The following is a 12,477-nucleotide window of genomic DNA, read 5'->3' as shown; positions in this document are numbered from 1 at the left end:
CATCTAATCCAATATCCTGTTCTCATAGTGGCCAACCAGAGGCCTATGGGATGCCCACAAGCAAGACATGAGTGCAGCTGCACTCTCCCTGCTCATGATTCCCAGCAACTGTATTCAGAGGCACACTTCCACCAACAATGGAGGTGTAACTTAGCCACCATGGTTAGTTGCCACTGATATCTTCTCCATCCCAGACAGAACCACCCAGCCTATGTTGTCCTGTCCTTTCCCTAGGTATGGTTTAAAGTCCAAGAACCCTTGCTAATTCCTTGATCCAGGGGCCTTCTTTGTCTCTACATTGATTCATCTGCCAAAATTGTATCAAACAGTACAAATCAACCTAACTGATCAGTCTGGTTTGAGCTGAATGTGCAATAGCTCCACCAAGGAAAAGAAAGGCAAAAAACCTGGCTGCCCAAAGGCCACTCGGGGCTGGCCCAAGACATTTTTCTGCCTGATGCACAGCAGGAAATAATGAAGCTACATAACACCCAGGGTTGGTCAAGTTATTTTGGTACCTGACACAGAATATCCCACAACCTGCCCTCCCTCCCTAGCAGTAAAAAAGATAACAACAATACATTAAAAAACTAACCATTTGCTGCCATTCCATGACACCCAAAATCAGCTGCCTGAGGCAGCCACCTCACCATGCCTAACAATAAGGCTAGCCGTGCAGGGCAGGTATGAAAAAATCCCACCCTGGCCCCTGTGAAAGGTGACAGACCATAGTGAGGGAGATTCCACAGCTCCAGTGGGTGCAGGAAGGGTTTGCAGCCTGCCTTGTCAACTGACACTGTTCAAAGGTGACAAGGGGCTTTAGAGAGGCCCACTTCCTGCCTCTTACCTGAAATCTTTTGAAAGCCAACCCAATCCTGAAGCTGCCCTTTGCCTCCTGTCTCACATCTGAAAGCCTATAGAAATATAAGAAGAGACTTGCTGGATCAGAGAACAACATCAGGCCCACCAGATGCCACAAGCAGGACATGGGTGCAACAGCACTCTCACCACTCATGTTCCTCACCAACTGGTATTCAGAGGCACAGGGGCTCCAGTGCTGGAGGTAGTACACAGTCATTGTGACTATATTGTAGCTAGAGAGGCAAAGGGCCATTCCTCCTAGCACAGCCAACCAAAGCACCAGATTTCATAGCATCTTCCCTTTATTCTTCTCAGAAAGTGAGTTTTCCAGCCTGCCTCTTTATGCAATGAATCTCACCTTTTTCATGAGACCAAATACCACATGCATGGAACATGATGAAGAGAAGCAATTGGGGGGGGGGCAGATTTGGAACAGGGAACTGACAAATGAGGAAAGCGTTGAGTGTGTGGATATACCACTTCTCTGGTGCAAATCATCCCCTCGCAAAGCGGCTTTGTATTCCTTTGTACCTATCCCCTGTCCAGATTCATCACATACACAGTCTTATGAGAACCTCTTCATTTGGGTTTCTATTATTATTATTATTGTTGTTGTTGTTGTTGTCATCATCATCATTGTTTGTTGTTTGTTGTTGTTTTAATAATAACAATATCATCATCAACAACAACAATAATAAATGGAAATGGACTGCCTTCAAGTCGATTCCTACTTATGGTGACCCCACCAGTAATACAGCAACATGCTCACAGTTGTGCCCTGTTGGTGGCTGTTTTCCTGTCACACCCACCTGTTGGGTTTCATGATTTTTGGCTGGATAGCCCCAACCGCAGCTGCGTGGGTGGTTTGATGACATGAGAGTCATGAATGGAAGCAACAGGATAGGCTCACACAAGCACATGCACTGAAATCTGTAACGGAGATAAAATTGGGTTTAACAAAGTATTTGGAGGCAAGATTTTTCTTTAGGTTAAACAGATAAGACCACCATGCCAATAACTGATTTATGCAAATAATATTTAGACTGTATGATCTCATTTCTTTCACTCTACTTCTTTCTTCCACTATATTTTTTTAAGGCTGTTCAAGTGTTGTGTCCCCCTCTAGGATGCACACTTTAACATAGTGAGGGGGTTTGAGAGTGTCGAAGAAGCTGAGAGCATTGCCATTAGGAGTAGACCAAGAGGCTAGACTCCTAGCAGGGGCACCCAAGGTGGAATGGTCAAAGCTGGGACACCAGACTAAGATGCATCCAAACTCAGAGGAAGGCAATGGTAAACCACCTCTGAATATCCCTTACCACGAAAACCCTACGAAAAGAGTATCCAAAATGCAACACAAGATAGTGCTGGAAGACGAGACCCCCAGGTCAGAAGGCACTCAGTCTGCTACTGGGGAAGAACAAAGGACAAGTACGAGTAGCGCTGTGACTAATAATGCAGCTGGGTCAAAGCAGAAAGGAAGCCCAGAGGCTGATGCACACAGAGGTGAAAGGAGAGTCTGGAGTTGCATGACATACATAATAGGAACATGGAATGTGAGAAGCATGAACCAGGGAAAGTTAGAAATTGTCAAGCATGAAATGGAATGTATCAACCTTATAATACTTGGCGTGAGTGAACTAAAATGGATGGGAATGGGACATTTTCAATCAGGCAACTACAAAATATTTTATGCAGGAAATGAGAAATTAAGAAGAAACGAGGTAGCTTTAATAGCGAGAAGTGATGCAGCAAAAGCAATTAGGAGCTATAACGCTGTCTGAGCAAGTGATATGAATGAGATTTAACAGGAAACTTATTAACATAACCATCATCCAAGTCTATGCTCCAATAGCCAACACAGAAGAAGAGGAACTGGAAAGATTTTACACAGAAGTACAGGAAGAAATTGATCACATATCAAAACAAGATGTGCTGATAATCATGGGGGACTGGAATGCAAAAGTAGGGAACAGAGAAGAAGTAGGAATTGTGGGGAAATGGGATTTAGGAGATAGAAATGAAGCAGGAAAAAGACTTATTGAATTCTGTGAAGCCAATAATTTGTTTCTTGCAAACACGTTTTTTTAGCAATCATAAAGATGACTGTACACGTGGACATCACCAAATGGTCAATATAGCAATCAAATTGATTATGTAAGTGGTAGCAGAAGATGGAGAAGTTTCGTACTTTCTGCAAAAATAAGACCAGGAACAGACTGCGGTACTGATCATGAACTGGTAATATCAAAAATCAGAGTAAAGCTAAAGAAGAACAACAAAGCAATCATAATGCCAAAATACAATTTAAATAACATCCCAGAAGAATATAAAGATCAAATAAGGAACAGATTTGAGGCTTTAAACATAGTTGACAGAGAACCAGAAGAACTATTGACTGAAGACAGAGACATTATCAGGGAAGAATGCAAAAAGACAATACCTCTAGTTAAAAAGAGAGAAAGACCTCAATGGATGACTGAAGAAACTCTTAACATGGTTAAAGAGAGAAGGAAAGCAAAAGCAAAAGGAGATAGAAACACAGTCAGAACCCTAAATGCAACAATACAGAGACTAGTACGCAGGTACAAAGAGAACTATTGCAACTATTGTATAGAAATAGAAAAGGACAACAAAAAGGGAAGAACAAGAGCCCTATTCCAAAAGATTAGAGAAATTATAGGGAAATTTAAACCACGAGTAGGGATGTTGAATAATCAACAGGAGAACACACTGACTGACCGAGATGAAAAAAAAGGAAGATGGAAGCAATACACTGAAGAACTCTATAAAAGAGATGCAAGTATGACAGATTCATTCATGGAAGAACTGTATGATGAAGAACCAGAAATGTTAGAATGTGAAGTGAAAGCTGCTCTTAAAATACTTGGAAGAAACAAATCACCAGTACCAGATGGCATGCCAATAGAGTTGCTACAAGCTACTGAGACTGAATCTGTCCAAATTTTGACAAAAATCTGTCAATAAATATGGAAACGAAAGCAATGGCCCACCAACTGGAAGCATTCAATATACATCCCAATACTAAAGAAAGGGGATCCCAGGGAATGTAGTAATTAACGAACTATTGCCTTAATATCCCATGCTGGGAAAGTAATGCTCAAGATTCTACAACAAAGGCTTTTACCTATATGGAGCAAAAATGCCAGATGTCCAAGCTGGATTAGAAAGGGAAGAGGCACCAGAGATCATATCGCAACATACGTTAGACAATGGAATGGACCAAGGAATTTCAGAAGAAAATCACCCTGTGCTTTATAGATTACAGCAAAGCCTTTGATTGTATAGATCATGAAAAACTATGGAATGCTTTAGAAGAAATGGGGGTGCCACAGCATCAGATTGTCCTGATGCACAACCTAAACTCTGGACAAGGGCTACTGTAAGGACAGAATATGGAGAAACCAATTGGTTCCCATTCGGAAAGGGTGTGAGACAGGGCTGTATTTTATCACCCTATTTGTTTAATCTATATGCAGTACGTATCATACGGAAACCGGGATTGGACCAAGATGAAGGTGGTGTGAAAACCGGAGGGAGAAATATCAATAATTTAAGATATGCAGACGATACCATACTACTAGCAGAAACCAGTAATGATTTGAAACGAATGCTGATAGATCAGGAAAAATAGTCCCATGCATATATTACACAAAAGCCTTATAAATCAAAAAGATTCCAATCAGAAATCCCTCATCCGTTGTAATCTTTAAAATGCTATTTTCCATATCAGCTTTTTGCAATAAAAGAAAGATAGGCTATTTTTGTTTTCTTCCCCCTTAGTTCCGTGAGTAAAGAAGGAAAGTCTTAACTCACCTAGGTTATCTTAATTGCTGTTACTTTGACAAATCTCTTTAGCTATATAGATAAGAAAATGATAAGCATAGACAGGAGGATGCTTGCCTGTTAGTCCGTTGTTCTTTAAAGAAAAAAAAACGGGTCACTTATTCAGCTGAGCTAGCATAGAAATCCTCGCTCCGTCTGAGCAGCTGGAAGCCTTTCTTTCGCAGACAATTCTGACGAATTCCAGACTCCCACAGTCACGACAAAGCTATGTGGTAAATCTCACGTTTCTTCCTTATCCGGAAGAAATTATCCCCAGTCAGAAAAGACCTTTCTGACTGAATTTATAGCTGAAAAAGTTTCTTCTAAGACGGGAGCCCGTCTCAGAGCTACACAGGCGGAGGGATCCTCCTGGGAAAGTCTACTTTTTTTTTGACGAATCTGCTCATTCTCTCTGCTACTAGTTATTTGGACGCTGTGAACTAAAGCTGTTTTTGCACTTCTGGGCATATAAGAGATAAGGGCTGTCTAGCGTGTGATGTCAGTTGGTTGGAAAGATTAACTCCTTTGTAACTGGATAAAGAAATAAACTGCTCTTTGCTTGGGACATTGAAAATTGAAGGAGTTTTGTTCCTTTGGCTTTAAGAATGACAATTAAGAAGATCATGGACGTACAAGAAGGGACTTTATCTTTAGACATGTTTCAGAAAATAATGAATGAGATTAAGTCAATAAAACAAGAACTGAGAAATAATAGACAAGCGTGGAAAATTGAATTTCACAAAATGAGACAGGAGCTGAAAGAAATTCAGGATTCTACGAGAAAGGAGAATAAAGATAGATCTGGAAAACCAAAAAAAGATGAAAGAGAAATTAAAGGCAAGATTCAAACTTTGGAGATTGGATTAAATATGGACATGAAAAAAGATTTGGATTTCCTGGCTTTGACGGATCCTGGAGACAAATATTATAGTTTGGAATTCAGCCCTGTCCCTGAAGGAATTGAAGAGATTGGAGATAAAGATATTATCGGTTCAAAAAAATTTCTGGACTGGAAGGATTTGATGGAACTTGAAATGGAGAAAGTTAACAGAATTAATCCCTGTTTTGTGTCAATGGAAAAATCTTCAAGAGATGTACTAGTGTATCATGTGGAAAAGAGGAACAGAGATGCGGCTTTGCAGCAATACTTCAGTGATACGTTCGGAATTCATGGCAAGAAAATATCTGTGATGGAGGAAATTCCTATCAGACTTTTACTATATGACTATGACAACAAGATTTTTGGATGCGTGGAGATGGAAGATGGAAGATGGACCTAATACGGATAAAGACAGAAGAGCGATTTGAAATTACTGGACTTAGTAGACTTGATGAGTTGGATTAATTGACATGTTTATTTAGGGGGGAAAAATTGATTGATATATATCTCAAGGATTGGAAACTTCTCTTTGACTTTTTGTGGAAGATTAAAATGATATGATGTTAATGAGATTTGAAACCAATTAAGATAACCGCTGGAGGAAGGTGATTTTATAATCTATTAAGAGATAGGTTTGTTATATATTATAGATTTATAGCTGAACTATGACAAATCGGAAGTCAATATTTTTATATATTTTTCTCTTCTTTTCTTTTGTTTATTGTATTAGTTATTGATTTGTGTTTTTTTTTCTTTTTGTATTGTTTTGGTTTTGAAAATTTGAATAAAAATTAATTAAAAAAAAAAGAAACGAATGGTGATGAAAATTAAAGATGAAAGCACAAAACTAGGACTACAGCTAAATGTCAAGAAGAGTAAGGTAATGACAACAGAAGATTAATGCAACTTTAAACAAGGACATTGAACTTGTCAAGGACTATCAATATCTTGGCACAGTCATTAACCAAAATTGAGACAATAGCCAAGAAATCAGAAGGCTAGGACTGGGGAGGGCAGCTGTGAGAGAACTAGAAAAGGTCCTCAAATGTAAAGATGTATCACTGAACACTAAAGTCAGGTATTCCCAATCTTTATGTATGGATGTGAAAGTTGGACAATGAAAAAAGCGGATAAGAGAAAAATCAACATTTGAAATGTGGTGTTGGAGGAGAGCTTTGCGTATACCATGGACCACGCAAAAGACAAATAATTGGGTGTTGGAACAAATTAAACCAGAACTATCACTAGAAGCTAAAATAATGAAACTGTGATTATCATACTTTGGACACATCATGAGAATACATGTTTCACTAGAAAAGACAATAATGCTGGGAAAAACAGAAGGGAGTAGAAAAAGAGGAAGGCCAAACAAGAGATGGATTGATTCCATAAAGGAAGCCCCAGACCTGAACTTACAAGATCTGAACAGGGTGGTTTATAACAGATGCTATTGGAGGTCGCTGATTCATAGGGTCACCATAAGTCATAATCGACTTGAAGGTGCATAACAACAACAAAGTGTTGTGTCTGTGAATGTTAATTAGCACAATTATATATATTTTAGAACAGATCTTAAAACTGGTCTGTAATGTAGGAAATGTCTGCTACTATTGCCTCTAGTTTTGCCATAAGAACAACTCAAAAGGTTTTTATGCTGCCTGGCATCAACATATCATGGTGAGCTACCAGCTGACTCATTGCATTTTTATACAGTAATGCAGAGCAGTAAACTACTTGGATAAAAACATGCCCCAACAAGCCCTTAGTGAGTCTTTGGCTATCCAACCACGTATTATGTATGTCATTCAATTTACCTTATTCAAATTACCTTCATAGTTTTGAATAAGGCTAGAAACAGCCTCTGTGAAGGAGTGTGGTGTGCAGTGCCAGTCATCACGTGATGATTCTGCTGAACATAGAGAGCTTCCATGCCAGCACCACCCATTCTTGATGATGGCTACTCCTTTGACCACCTTTTCATGCTAAGTGGAAGAACCACACAATGCCTTGTGGTAAATGGCACACTCTGGTATGGAGAATCCCTTACATGGAAGGCTCTTTCTTCTTCCATGTGACAAAAATCTAATATCAGAAAATTTACCTGCTACTCCCTTTCTCTGGGAAGGGCTATAGATCAGTGGTAGAGTACCTACTTTGCATGCAGAAGGTCCCAGGTTAAATTCCAAGCAACTCCTGGTAGGGCTGGGAATGTTGCCTCTCTGAAGCCTTGAACAGCCACTGCCAGTCAGTATAGACAATACTGAGTTAAATGAACCATCTAGATTATTTTCTGTGCCTCACTGCTTCTGTTTGTTTCTCTTGACCTCTCTCATCCTCTTCTCAACCATCTACTTTTTCTGTGTACTGTAAGCCTCTCTATTAATATATTCACACACACAAGTCTACAAAGAGGGGGGTACAGTGGGTACTGCTGCACCAGGGCCCAAACAAAAAGGGGCACAGACTCTGAGCTTTCATTTTTTTAAAAGTAAGTCTCTAGTCTTTGTAGAATGAGAGATACAAAGTAAAGTGTGCAGTCAACACACACCTCCATGTGAAGTAAGCAATGTGACTGCATCTAAAAGGCCTCACTGGCTGAGGTTGGAAGATACACAATTTGTAGGTACACAATGTAGACATACTACATGTTAAGCATGTTCTGTAAAAAATGTGCTTGCAACTGGCTGCTCTCTTCACTCAGAAAAAGTAGCAGCAGGGGCTTCCAATCTGGATCAGGACCATGGGGATTGTTAGCCCTTTCTCCTAATGCCATTGTCTCACCACCAACACCAGCAACTGTGCTTTGGAGCGGACACTTGCAGGAGAGAATATAGCCATTTTAGTTACAGGTAGAAAAAAAAGTCAATAAAAGGACATTTTATGCGTGGCCAAAATGTGTGCAACACTCTTTTTAGAGGGGGGCATATCCCAGAGTAGCAAAGAGGGATTTAAAATGTCTTTTAAAAAAAGTAACATACTTTGTGCACAGTTTGATGGCTAAGATGTTCAAAAGCAAGATATAATGTGAGGTGCCTCTATTTCAGGATGAAATCTGTCAAGGGATACTTAAAGCCTTCTCAATACCCAACTCTATTTTAGACCTCTGGATTAGAATGAGCAAATCTCTGAGACACAGATTGAAAGAAACCACTTGATGTCCATAGAACCACACCTAAAGTAAACAAATCAAAGGATGCTCCTTTTTATGGTTTAAGTAGAAAAGGACAGCTAGCTTAAATTTGCTAAACTGAAATGTGTAGAGAAACTCTATACTTTTCCTACAGTCCCAAAGCTCACCACTTGGCACTGGGTCAGCCTGTGATCCTCCACCGTCTACTTGGATCATGAACTGAAGATTCTAACAGAGAAAGAAGGTAGGCTACCAGTGGGTGGTAATCTAAATAAGCATGTGTGGGCATGAGTTTAAAGTGCTGTGTATGAGTGAGTGAGAGAGATTTCAGTAGGATCAAGCTCTGGTCAAGTTTTTGACACACCTGATTACTCAGGGTGCACACAGGCAGGGAGGGAGGCATTTCTAGAATGGCAAAGGTGTCTTGTCAATAATAGAGACAATATTATACTATAAATATCATACCTACATTTTTGCTTTTTGAAAAAAGTGTTCATTTATGTATCATTTTTCAGGGAGGGGGATATAACTCAATGGTAGAGCACACAATTTGTATGCAAAAGCCCCCATGTTCTGTCTCTGGCATCTCCAGGTAGGGCTGGGGAGAAACTCTGCTGGAGCCCCTGGAGAACTGCTGCGGGTCAGTGCAGATGATGGTGAGCTAGATGGGCCAATGGTCTGACTTGGTAGGAGGCAGCTCCCTAGGCTCCTGTGTCCCAACATCACACACATAGTTGAAAAGTGCAGCCATGAATGTATCCACATCATCACCCTCTCACTGACATGTCAGTGCAATCATTCCAGCATTTTTCTGCATCAGAATCTGCAGACTTAATCCTAGGAACATGAATGCGAACAAATACTTGACTGGATGATCTAACACAATACACCTGAATATATCTTTGTGTGATTGATCTACTAACAATGTTTTTGTTTTAATATGGACAGATACTGAGCCTAACTCCTAAGAATAAGAGAGGTGAGAAACCTAAAGTAAATTTAACATTCAGCTGAAAAGGAAGTTGCACAGCTTACTTTATAAAAGGGTAATATGATAACTGGTTGAATTTTATCTCTTTTAATGACATCCCTTATGTCAGGACTCCCAAACTGTTTGAGCCCAGGGAGCTCAAAAGAAAAGAAGGTTTGAAAGAAGACATCTATAGTAGCCAATAGAAGTAATTCTTGGTTGTTGCTTTTTTTCCTTTATAATGATGTCTTTGACAATTCTATTTTATAGTATTGTGTTTTAACAATTTTATCAGATCACTTCATGCTTATTATTATTATTATTATAGAAGGAAGGGCCATAGCTCAGTGGTAGAGCATCTACCTTGCATGTATCAGGTCCCAATTTCAATCCCCAGCATCTCCAGGAGGGGCTGGGAGAGATTCCTGCCTGAAACTCTAGAGAGCTGCTGCCAGTCAGTGTAGACAATACTGAGTTAGATGGACCAATGGTCTAATTCAGTACAAGGCAGTTTCCTATGTTCCGAGGTTGTGGCATGTGCTTAATGTCAGAGTGTGGTGCCCATGACAGTTTATCCGGTTTGCAGATGTGCCCACAGGCCCAAAAGGTTTGGCATCCCCTGCTTTAGAAGCACCCAAGGATGGATTTTGATTTTTGATAAATATCATTGAACAGCACCTTCCTCTTTCATATCACAAACTATTTTTGAAAGTCTCCTGCTGGTGGTGGCTGCTTTGACAAATCAAGCAAGCCAAGTATACCATAGAGCCCAGGGTGCTCATAAGATGGTTCTTTGGATGGTGTCCTGCATCACCAAGAAGAATACACATGCCACTGAGTGTGTATGAACAAGATTCACTGAGTGTTTGCTTTTAAGGTAAGGCATTTTTTATTTTTTTTATTTATTTAGTGGTATTTACCATGGGAGGTAAATCAAGCTCTGGTATCAATCTATTAAGTGTTTTGCCAAGATGGAGATTACAGTATTTTTTAAAAAATCAGTGGAGAGAAAAACTGGATTTGTCAGTGAAATACTAAGAGAGACTTTATTTACCAGAGTTTTGCAACCTGCACCTTTAATCTTCATAACAACTGGGTTATTCATGGGCCCATACTGTGCTTCAAAAGCTAATAAAAAGAACTTTAATATCACTGGCATAAGGTCTCACCTGTGATGTGTCCCCAGAGTCTTCTGAGTGTGTTTAAAGTATTGTATAAGAAATACACCTGCTTCTGTTATATTTTGAAAAATAAGTAAAACTCATTGAGATCTTTTATTCTGCACTGAAGTGCCCAGGCAATATATTCTGGTTGGATCCAGACTAAATAAGTTGAACTTAGGTCCCACTAAAATCAATGGTACACAAGTCATGACTAACTTATCTTATTGATTTCAGTGGGGCCTAAGTTCAATTAACTTAGACCTGATCCAACCCACAACTTATCTCTCCCCACCACCCCAGAGTTCAGTTTAGAGTACAGGCCTGCTCCCAAAAATACAATATTGTCTTTACCACCACCATGTTAGATGGCTTACACCACATATAGTGATTGGCCCAAAGTTTCCCAGTGAACTTCATGGAGGAGTGAGGATTTGAACCACCACTTTGGTCTAATTCCAATATATGAATTCTGGAAAGAAATGAGCATTACTGTGAATACATTTTCTGCAGCGTATTCCAAGAACATTCATGGGCCAAGGCCAAGGCCAAGGCCACTCCTCTGAATTAAGTGCTCGGAACTGTCAAAGTGATAAGTGGCAGGCAGTTGAAACATAACCTCCTATTTTTTGGTTCAGCTGACGTGAGTGAACAAAACAAAGGGGCAGACACTTTCTATCTTGGTCAGTTCATGCCATATTAAATCTTGACTTTTAGTTTGGGAGGGAACCTGGAGGGCACAGCACTATACAACCTAGGCTCCATCTGCACTATACATTTACAGCAGTATTATACCACTCTTAACAGTCATGGCTTCCCACCCCCCGCCCCCCGCCAAATCCTGGGAATTATAGATTGTTAATGGTGCCGAGAGGAGGCTTCACAGAGCTACAATTGTCAGGGTGGCTTAAAAATCTATTCCTCTTCCCAGGGAATTCTGGGGATCTCTGTGAGGGGAACAGGAGTCCAAAACAAAATGCTAGTAAGGGAAGAGGGACAGAGAAAAAACTGCCTGGTGTTCAAGCGATCTGTGTCTGCATTTGGTAAGAGTCTTTAAAATGGAGTGTGGGAGGAGTAAGCCAACATTCAAATGAGGCTATTTCATATTTTTATTTCTTGTAACAAAAGATAAATTTTCACACTTATCTCAATCTACTGTGCTCACTTTTCTATAAGAAAATGCCTTTGTGATGCAAACACCTGTGGATGTATGTTGTGTCTCCTGAACTGCAGATTACAATTTGTTAATCTACTTAGCATTTGGCCTTTCTGTCATCAGCATTTTGCAAATTAACTAATTAGTATGCAAATAATCATATTATAATTTTCAAGCTTCTCAAAATAGGATATTCTACATCTGACGTATGAAAAGATAATCTCTTGTGTTGTAGAAATCTCTTCTCACCTTATTGCCAAACAATTTGGTTTTCTCCAGCTAATTAAGTGTAATAGCCTAAGCAAGAAGCAGCATTACTGTACCTTGCCAAAAAAAATCCATCTGTCAAATGTGCACAGATGAATACACCACAATGTCTGGATTAAGAAAGAGCATAGCAAAATGTTCTTTAACCATTCTTCCTATGTCTTTACAGAAAAAATGCTCTGCTACTCATATGCAGTTAAGAAGTAT

At 39.7% G+C, this 12,477-nt stretch overlaps 1 protein-coding gene across 5 annotated transcripts in view; it reads right to left on the bottom strand.

Annotated features, from left to right (window-relative positions):
* Window positions 1-12,477, bottom strand: part of RUNX1 (RUNX family transcription factor 1) — a 272,128-nt gene that overhangs the window by 35,456 nt on the left and 224,195 nt on the right. Inside the window, exons 8-9 of one of the 5 annotated variants that reach the window (XR_009762805.1) lie at window positions 1,671-1,791; window positions 863-914 (exon numbers count right to left, since the gene is read on the bottom strand). The exons of the other annotated variants lie outside the window; for them this stretch is intronic. The gene's annotated coding sequence lies outside the window, so the exon portion shown is untranslated. Of the gene's footprint in view, window positions 1-862; window positions 915-1,670; window positions 1,792-12,477 lie in introns of those variants that run through there. 5 annotated transcript variants of the gene reach the window in all.

This window comes from Rhineura floridana, chromosome 5 (assembly GCF_030035675.1).
Source record: "Rhineura floridana isolate rRhiFlo1 chromosome 5, rRhiFlo1.hap2, whole genome shotgun sequence".
Taxonomy (NCBI): domain Eukaryota; kingdom Metazoa; phylum Chordata; class Lepidosauria; order Squamata; family Rhineuridae; genus Rhineura; species Rhineura floridana.
This window is presented reverse-complemented; position numbering and strand designations above follow the sequence as displayed.